Genomic DNA, 10,270 nt, shown 5'->3' with positions numbered 1-10,270 from the left:
ACAAAGAATACATGCACACATACAAATCCCAGATGGAATAAATTTGATGAATAATTTGGATTTGTGGAGAAAATGCTTGCCTGGATCCTTTCAAGGAATGCAGGCACCTTGAATAAGCTTTATGCTCTGACTTTAGCAGGAGCTTGCTTACACAATGGTATAATACAAATGCATTCAAAAACTATAGGACTAAGTCAGGCAATAAATATGTGGAAGAATCTTCAGGGCTTATTATTCAGCAAAGGAATTGCCAAACCTGGATATTTCGAGCAATGCCATGAAAAGATAGAGAGGTAGAAAACACTTAATTGAGTGAACTTTCCTGCCAGATGTGTCAAAGTGCTGGAAAGGAAGAGAAACACCAGCAGTGGGCACAGCTCTCCATTTTCATTTTTTATTGGGTGAAATCAGAGATGGGGTTTGACTGGTTTGGCACAGAAACTGCTAAGATCTTACTCTGCAGAGTAACAGGAGTGAGAACAATTCCTGCTGTTTGCCATGGGGAACCCAGGAGCTTGTGCCGGTCTTTGAAATACGAGGCATGTCCATTATCAAAAAAGAAAGTGACTCACGTTGCTGGAAAGCACTCGAGTCCTCATTGGACAGATTTCAGTGAAACACTAAGAAATTCACTGATTTTGGTCCTTTTTTTTGCAAGAACCATGGAGGAATTCTCCAATCTCTGCACTGATTTGGAATATTGTTCTATGCAGTGAGGCTGCACTGACTTCAACAGTCAGAAACAGGATTGAGAAGGTGATGCTAGGCTTCTGCCTTTTTTCTACTTTTGTGCTTATTTGTTGCATTTTAACTTAAAAATTTAGATTCCAATAAGCAAAATTTGTTCTCATGCCTCTCCCAGGACCTTTCTATGAAAGCAGAGCTTTAAAAAAATTATAGTAATAATACTTGCAAATTATGTCAAAAGCTTTTCTTGTTTACCTGAAAGATGTCAGGTCTGAAGCAACAGGATTTGTTTTGTTTGGTTGGCTTTTAGGCTGCAAACATTAGCTTCCACACACTGTAAAAATTTGTAAAAGGGAAAAAGAAATGTTAGATCTTTTCCCTATCACCTTATAAAGTGTAATTCAGCTTGACAGTTTCATATACATGGGAGAAGTGAGAGAAACAAAGCATTAACAGCACACACAAGTTGATTGTCTGGAGATTTGGTCTCTGGAGAGCAGAGCTGACGCCTTGTGATGGTGCAAGTTTCTTTGACAACGAGTTGCATGTAGTTCCAGGCTCGCTTTGGCTCATGTAACACAAGGGAACAGTCTAAAAGATGGCTGAAAAATGTGGAAATCCAAACTGATCCCACTCTACTGGTACCAGCTCAGCTCTCAGCTCATCAGTTCATAAAAATTCTCTTTCAAGCATTGTTTTTTTCCAGTGTCCTGACATTTCTGTTCATTTTCTATATTTGTTAAAGTGTTGCAAGGAATGATTTGAAACAGCATACCTAAAGAAAAAAAAAAGAAGAAAAATAAAAATTCAATTGGTCTTTTTGCTTTTGCTTTCACCTCTTTTAATACTGATGAAAATCCAGAGCAAGTCTTTATTTTAATCAAGTCATTTGTGTAAAACAGAAGCATTTTGTTATTACAGATGAATAGCTCCAACGTTCTCATTCCTGCACAATTTCCTATTATGCAATATTTCTCTGCATGGCTTTCAAATATTTTGAATGCTATGTCATTATATTAAAAAAAAAGCCGTAATTACATGAGCATCAAAGATTAGGCAGTTCTTGACTGTCAGATAAAATGAATTTAAGTGAGTCATGAAAAGACCTCTTCTTCAAAATGATGGTAGACAAGGCTGTAGAAGAGATTGCTTTGCAAGCAGATTGACACAGGGATATCTTAAAAATACAGCACAGATCCTTTTAGGCACTCGCCTGCTGTTTTTCTTTTCTCCTTTTACTCCTGTATTAATTCAAGCCCCAGATAACCCCATCCATCACACCGGGGGACCAACATCAGTTAGGCATTTTCAGCTGTGTGGACAGCTCAGTCCTGCACTCCCAAACATTTGTCATTGAATCACAGGAGCATTGCAGCTGGAAAAGGTCTTGAAGATCAACTCCAGCCATGAGCCCAGCACTGCCAGCCCAGCACTACTCACTCCATCACAGAGCAGTACCAGGGGACCTCCCCAGGCTGCAGCACCTACTTGGCCCATCTGCAGTGGATTCCTTGATAACCTCCAGCACTTGTTGACTTGGTTGTTTCAGTGAGAATATAATAATCACTTGAATTAAACCCACAAATAAAACATCAATGTAGTTGTTTCAGGAAGAACTATCTTCCCTTTTGCAAGCTTAAAGGTGACATTGCTCATCAGGTTGTCATCTGATGGTGGGATGACAATAGGAAACCATTGCCTGTGGGGAAACCAGTGCCTAATGCTTTGCCTTCCATCAAATATTCTTAAAACAGCCCAATCCTTGGCTGTGTCTCTCTCATCGTGCTGGAAATAGGCAACTGCATCCTCAAATGTTTTCAAACTCGAGGCTTTTGCCTCCTGTTATATAAATGCAGAAAGAAAGTTACCATGTGCTCTTTCTATCAACACAAATTACCAATAACATTTTCAAATTTAAGCAGATGAGACACACGTCTTCTGTTCCCCGTGTAAAGGCTGGAGCCACTTAAAACCAACAGGAGCCTTTTCATTCACTTCAGTGAACTTTAGATCACGTTCCAAAGAAGTGACATGATTATTTTTTCACCCTCAAATATACATTGGGCTGTTCTTAGTAACAAGCCTGAACTCTGCAGGCTCTCACTGCAGAAGTTCCAAAAGATGTGAAAATCTTATGTTTCTTTTAGAAGAATTTCTATTAATTTTTCTGAGACACATGCAAAAAAGTCTAACCTTGACTAGGCAGATGATTGGGGTAGGTTTAACAAGATAAAATGTGCCTATATTCTGTAGGTGTTGCATTGCATCCCATAGTTGAGCCCAGATCCAACACAGCACCTCACACTATGATCCATCCGTGCTGGGGACCTTCCACCAGCAGGAGCTGGACAGCATTCAGGTAACCATGGGCAGCAGTCTGTAGAGGATCAGGGAATCACAGAATCACCAAGGCTGGAAAAGACTCCAAGGCCATCAAGTCCAGCTGTCAGCCAAGTACCACCTTGTCAACTAAACCATACCATGGATTGCTGTCAATTGTCTCTCGCTTTTGGAACACTTCCACTCTTGGATGGTGACCCCACCACTTCCCTGGGGAGCCTGTCCCAATGTTTAAACACTTTTTCTGTGAAGAAATGTTTGCTAATATCCAATCTAAACTCTCCCCTGGCACAACTGGAGGCCATTCCCTCTTGTCCTGTGTATCCTACACAGCAGGGCACTACTGCACAGCCCAGCCCTATCACACCCATGCATATAAAAACTGAAGGCTGATAATAAGCATTTGCACTGCTGTTCACAAAGAGCCACACAGCAAAATCCAAGATGCCACATCCTCTCTTGTATCCACTTTAAGCGATTCATTTGGGGAAGGGAGGTTTTATAATGTTTATTTGAGCCTGGAGGAAGTATCCAATAAATGTTGAGTGTAATAGCACAACACTTTCCTGTACCAAGGGAATTCTCACAGTGCTTGTGTCTGCAGCAGGCAAGGAAAAGCAACAGCTTTCCCCACTGAGCCAGCCTGCCTGCCGTGTGCCAGGTCTGCATGAGCCCGGGGTCCTTCCAGAACAATATGTTAACCAGGAAATTGGAACTTTGGAGTAGAAACTTAATCCAAAACCAGAAAGAAACATGGAAATGTGTACAAACAGCTCTCCAACTGTTGTATTTAAGAACACACTTATTTTTTTCTTTTTCTTTTTTTTTCTTTTTTTTTTTTTCATTTCTGCCTTATAATCCCCCTTATTGTGAGCAGGAAAAGATGCGAGATTAGGGTAACAGTAAAAGTGAGGAAAATTTTCACAAACTAAAAGACAGAAAAGAGAAAAGCACCTAATTATTACCCTTTTTTCTCCACTCAAAACCTTCTTGAAGTATATTCCCACTTAATATTTAAGCAGAGGGTGTATATATTATATATATATATATATATATGTATGTATGTATATGTATATATATATTAATACACTTTTAAAAGTACTGTTGTGTGTAGCACTACCTTTGGAGTACTCTTTGCAGAATAGATTTTATGTAAAACATTGACTCTCAGAAAAGTTTGTAGGAAAAGTATGGCACGTGAAATATCCACAGGATTTGTCTTATCCCAGCACCATTAAAATTGTCATTTTGCAACAGACTCACTGCCCAGCCACATTTTTTCAGACTACGTAAGCAGGCTAAAAGACCTCAAGATCACAGTGCATCCTTCTGTTCTCACTCTGGGAGCTAAAATTCTCTTCACTTGTGAAAATGTTGCAAGATTTTTATTTTTCAAGTCATCAAAGAGCATGGAGTATCTTAAAATAAAAAACACCAAAAAAAGTCCAGAAAAGGTTCTGCACATACAAGAGTCTCCAGACTTGAGTTTTCCACATTCTGAAATTCATTTGTATGTCTAAATTCCTTTTTGCTTAGCGGAGCTAAATGCAAAAAGACTTGGAGGGATGGGCCTTTAAGTGAGAGCTGTAACTTCAGTGCTGCAGCTGGACAGAGCAGCAACACAGCAGGGAAAAGTGGGAACAAACCAGGCTCACTGTCATTTTCCTCCTGAAATTCCAGGCATTTCAACACTTAAAACCCTGTGACCTGTAAAATGTTTGTCTTATCTAACCCTCAGAAGCCTTCAGAGTTTCTACTTCAGCAGTCAGAAGCTTTGGCTATTGCTCAGCAAACAAAAGTACATCTCATTTGCAGAGATTACTCCACAAGCAGAATTAGTACTAACAGAGAGGAACAAAGTCCAAGGTGTATTTTTAAAACACTCATCAGACTTCAAAGAGCCACTACTCCACTGTCCCAAATGTACCTGTAGGTGTATTAACATGCACTCAAAAGCACTGTGAGCTCACACAGTGTGGCAAGACCATATATAACCCTCCCAACCCATGTTCTACCCAACCTTGGGAGCTTTGGCCTTCACACTTCCTTTTGAAAAATGGGCTGCAACAGGAGAACTGCTCATGAGCACATTATCAGTTGCTTGAAACTCAGCCTAGCAAAACAAGCAAAACAAACACTCCCTGAAAGATTAATGCAGCATTTGCTGACTGGCAAGCTTGCTTTGGATGTAGCACAGCAGTGCTGACTGCAGACAGCCAGGCTCCATTACTTCATAGACCTGTCTGGCAGCAGGAGACACATCGGGTGGCAGGTACCAATTCTCAGATCACAGAGATCCTGCCGAGTGAGGGATGTCACGGGTTGTGCACAGCCCTCCAAACGGGTGAGCCACCCCTCCAGCAGGGGATTAGCAATGAGCAACGTTACTTTTTCCCTTTGCTGTTTCTGCATCTTCAGCATCTTGAGCCATGGCCGTCGGTGTGCAAGGGTGAGCTGCTGAGCTTCTGAGATGAACATAGACACAAAGGCAGCTTCACATTGTGTTTGTAATATCTCTCTTTATCAGTACATAAGTCCAAACATTTTCTATTTATGAATAAAAAGCCCAGTGAATCTTTGCACTCACGTTAGCAAGGGCAAGGGAATTCCCAAAGGCAGGCGAGAGCACACGTGTGGCTGTGTGTATATATATAGACATCAAGCAACTCTTGGAAGCATCAACAAGTTACTGGGATAATGCTAGAGAATTAACAGTTAAACACAACAATGACCTTTTAAGCTTTGCCTCAGACAGTCAATAATCTTGTCCCAGTTAATGCAGCTGGCAAAACTCCCATTTGAAAGGGCAGGATTCTCCAATAGACTCTTGAACAACTGCACAAAGAAAAGTGATACACAGGTTAGCATAGATGCACAGAGCAATCCAGTCATGGATTTCCCAGATTTTGGCACTTTTTTTTATTAGTTATGTCAGCTAAGTGTAGGAAGGCATGGCATGGATGATATGCCCTGGAAAACTTCAAAAGTCCAGTTTGTGCTCTTTAATCTGGACAACTGGAATTCTGCACGGGAATGATGTATACACTCTCCACAGGGTTAAAAACCCATAGGATTTTCAAATTCACAAAAGGGTGTAATTGTGGACATAGCTACTTCAGATCCAGTCCCAATTAGATAAAAAGCCCCATTAGCAAGCTACCCCTTGTCTACTTTTTATAAATAAAATTAATTCAATTCAGACAGGTAATCACAGGCATGTTTTTAGCTAAAAATGGACAGGGGCTGTGATAAACAACTATTTCCTTCCTATATCATTTATTAATGGCAAGGCACTGACAAGACACTGACAAGATACTGACAAGATTCATTACAAGACCACAGAAAGTTATTAGGAGTTCAGGTACCTGAAGGCCACAACTTTATTTTCTTTCAAGATCCATTAAACTCTTCCACATCAGTTTTTCTTTTGTTTTACCACTATTTGTAAAGACACCTTCAAGATGCAAAAGAAAGCTAGATGAGTTGCAAGCTAAGACAAACCCTTGTTAAAAATCTAGGCAATGCTTCTACAACAAACACTTTTAAGTCCAAAAATAAGCTTATTCCAACACTTATTCCAAGATTCCAATTTATGCCAAGATTTGCTTTCAAATCTTTCCTTCTAGTTTCATTTTTTCAGATATTCAGGTAGATGCCTCTTCTCCCCTGCCACAACTTGACCTGAAGGAGGGAGCAGTGCCTCCAAAGCCACGCTCCATGCAGGCAGACTACAGGAAACGAAGGCTGGCATTCTTCTGCCTGCTCTGTCAGATGTGCCAAGCAATTTGTGGAATTCCAGAGGCATTTGTCCAACAGGAGGAATACTTGACTCCAGCTTCCTGGTCTGTACATGAGGAACAAGTATTTCTATGATAGTCTCCAGTTCAGCAGACCTGAAAGCAGAGGATTTATTACACACAAGATCAAGAAGCCTCTCCTTTGATCATTTATACAGTGAATGAAGGCATTCAGAGTCCAGCTCCAGCACTCTCTGAAATATTTCTGGACACAGCCAAGAACAATAACTAAACCTTGGTTGGAGAGCAGATCCTTTGCTGGGGGACATTACACAGCAACTTGGTTGATTTTGGTGGGGAAACAACAGTTTACACAAGCTAAAAATGGAATCCTTTTGCACATGGAGCTTTTCTTTGTAAACCATGCTTTAATACACATCTGGGAGCCAGATAATAAACACTTCAGATAAATCACTGGAAGGTTTAGAGAGCTTTACATGCTCTCTCAGACTTTCAGTTGAAGAGCAGAGGCCACAAGTCAGCACTGATTACAGCTCAGTAGCAAGTAACCATTATAAATATCAACGTTGCATTCATTTGGACAGTTTCTGGGAGCTTTCTGTTCTGTTTCTGAAGAGCTCTCTTCAGACCTCTGCATCTTTTGTTCTGTTGTACTTAGGTACTTACACCCTATGCTTCAGGGATGGTTATCCCACTGAGCCTTGAAACATCAAAAAAGGATTGCCAGAACATTTTTTTCTCCTGTAAATCAAATAGCTCCATGATGCCCACAGCAAGTTTTCCCCATGACTCAACCCCTCATTCAGCCATGGCCTGTCCCAGAAATGGGACAACACCTGCAAGTTATTGTCACCTTGAAAGGAGTCATTCACCCCAAGGACTTGGGATTTTAAGGTGTAGGGAAGTCCCAGTCAGCTGGAGCTACCCAAGAAGATCAATATTTGTCAAGAAGTTTCTTTGACACTTGTGTGAGGTGTTGTTCTTGTAAGAGTTACCACAGCTCTTAATTAACAACTGACGTTTTTCAGATGGACAGAAAAAATGAGGTGGTGGGCAGCTTCCAACAGGGTGAGCTTTGGAAAACCCTAGGTGGCAAAAAATGCAAGGACAATGATTACTTCCAACTCAGTATTGAAACACAAAAGAGGTCGCTCGCTTAAAATTTAAATCACATTATCACAACTGAGTTTGCACTTCTAAGTTCTCAGACCTGCACTGTTTTCTTCCAAAAACTGGTCAGCCATTGTCAGTATTATTAACTTCTTAGTGGCAATCAAAATTTTTGTGAAGATAAATGGTAGCAACAACTGGTAGAGAGAAAAAAACATCATTATTTTACCAGCCAAATCCAACAGTGTTGTCTCAGGAGGCACCTGAAATTTTGCTTACGTAAGTACTGCAGGCTTGAGCTCATGCTAAGACAATCTCAACAGCATTTTAAGCTTTAGTAGAATAACTTTCATCTTGTAACTTCATTCAGTCATTAAGACAGCAATAATTTAAGATAGGAAATAAAGAGGAAAATTTGTCTTTGCACAAGTTATTCTATGAAGGACCGGAATATTAATATTATTGGGTACATGAAACCCTGTGCAACCATGGAAACCATGGCATTGGATCCATTCAGCCTCCAAAGCTGAGCTGGGCCTATGGTTGCTATGAGAGGATATAGCACACACCTCTCAGCAGTTCTGCTTAGAAAGTTCTATTGTGTGTTTGTCTCCACTTCATCTCAGCATAAAGCTATTTGTGGAACCGAGGTTAAGAAGAGGGTTCTGAAATCTGAAAACATACCTTACAGATTAATTTAGGAAATCAGTTGCTCTTTCACAACAGTTTGGGGCATATTTGTGACAATTTGACTGATATCTTCCCTTGTTCTGAAAAGATAAAAAAAGGATATAGTGAATTTGACTTGGAGAAGTTAGGGATTAATTTATATTCCAGGAGCATATACATATCCTTTTCAAGCTCCTCAACCCAGACATCCTACAGACAGCCTGCAGGAGCTGGTATAGAAATATGCTGCTGGTTTATGGGGTTTTTTTAAATTTAATTGCAAAATTTTAAGGAAAAATATAAATGTAGATATTTTGAAACACAATAAACTCAAAACTGTAGCTATTACTTAATCAATTATCTTTTCTAATTGCAAGAGCAATTACACTAGGAACAATAACATGGCAAATAAAACCATCTTGACGTACAATAATAAAGCCTAAAAATTAAACAGAAGTTTTCTAAAAGCTTTATGAACTCTCAATTCAGGGAATGACATCTGTTGCAGGGTGGGGTGGGAGAAAACTTTCCCTGTGAAAAGCATGGAACTCACCTAAACCAACAGCACACTTTTGTTTAAAGTGACTTATTAAGCCTTCAAAGCAGTTGATGATCTCTACACCAGCTCCTCTGACACCAGCTCCCCCCCCCCCCCAATTTTCCATGCTCAAGGTGCTGTCCTCAGACCACCTCTTCCCCCTCAGCATCAGAACAGTACCCTACCCAAGCCATTCATATTCCAACTTTCAAGGTCTCATTTAAAACCACTTTTCCTACCTTGCAGGACCTGCTCTCTCTGGGAAGATTGAGCTGTAGTTTGGTCTCCGTAACGTTCACCATCTGTCCCCTCTCCGAGCTGATGCCTCTGTTCCCCAAGACAAATTTTGCGGCTTCTACATATGCAGGATGCACCAGAAATACCAGAATATTGAACTTGAGAAAACTGAGCAGAGTTTCTATCTTCTGAGTCCAGGTGTCTCCTTTAGTGTGGTTGAAGTGTTCAGCGGATGACAGTGCTCGTTTCTGGGAGTAACAGTCAGGAGCAGCCTTTCTGCTCAGGAAAAGCTTGGAATTGTTTCCAGCTTTACCTCTGTCAGAAGGAGTTTTTACTTCTATTTCATTTTAAAGTCTATAAAAAAGCCACCCAGTTTCCTCCAAGCTGTTGTGGGTGCATCTCGCTCGGTGTCCCTCAGCGGCCCGGTGGCCACGGCTGAGCAGCTCACGGGTGTTGCAGGTGTTGGATGGGTGGAGGTCAGTGGTTCACCTGAGGAGTGTTCAGCAGATGGAGATGGCTTCTCTGGCACTCAGACAGGCTGAGGAACATGTTCCAGAGAAATATCTACAATAACATCGGAGCAGGCAGAAGAAATTTAACTGAAGGTGTTCAAAACCGTACACTCAGCACCAAAAATGCTTATTCAGTTGTGGCAGTAACCAAAAATTACAGAACCTGATAGAACCTTAAACCTTACAGAACCTTAAATTCTTTACTTACATAGCAGATGGCAGAGCACTCTTCTTCCTTTGCTTTTGTTTAGTGGACCATTATTTTGGAAGACCTAACGCCAAGGGAAGTATGCTGCTTTATGCAAGACTCACGTGTCCTGCACAAGAAACCAAAGTGGATCAAATCTTTGCACCAGAAAGGGCAAGACTGGTTCAAAGAGGGTGGTACCACACTCATGGAGGGTGTCATATCTCCTTAG

The 10,270-nt window shown here is 40.8% G+C and overlaps 1 long non-coding RNA gene across 2 annotated transcripts; it reads right to left on the bottom strand.

The window, feature by feature from the left end:
* Positions 1 to 1,028: 1,028 nt before the first annotated feature.
* Positions 1,029 to 9,924, bottom strand: LOC105759473 (uncharacterized). Of its 2 annotated transcripts, XR_012057237.1 has the most exons (5): positions 9,342 to 9,924; positions 8,580 to 8,665; positions 6,393 to 6,920; positions 5,760 to 5,862; positions 1,029 to 1,462 (listed from the first exon to the last, which is right to left on the bottom strand). It is a non-coding gene; the product is annotated as an uncharacterized lncRNA (long non-coding RNA). The 2 variants fall into 2 exon arrangements; XR_005981233.2 differs by lacking the exon at positions 1,029 to 1,462 and having other exon boundaries at positions 5,527 to 5,862.
* Positions 9,925 to 10,270: the final 346 nt, after the last annotated feature.

The sequence above is a fragment of the Taeniopygia guttata genome, chromosome 8, assembly GCF_048771995.1.
Source record: "Taeniopygia guttata chromosome 8, bTaeGut7.mat, whole genome shotgun sequence".
Lineage (NCBI taxonomy): Eukaryota > Metazoa > Chordata > Aves > Passeriformes > Estrildidae > Taeniopygia > Taeniopygia guttata.
The sequence above is the reverse complement of the archived record's forward strand: the minus strand, read 5'-3'. Positions and strand labels throughout refer to the sequence as shown.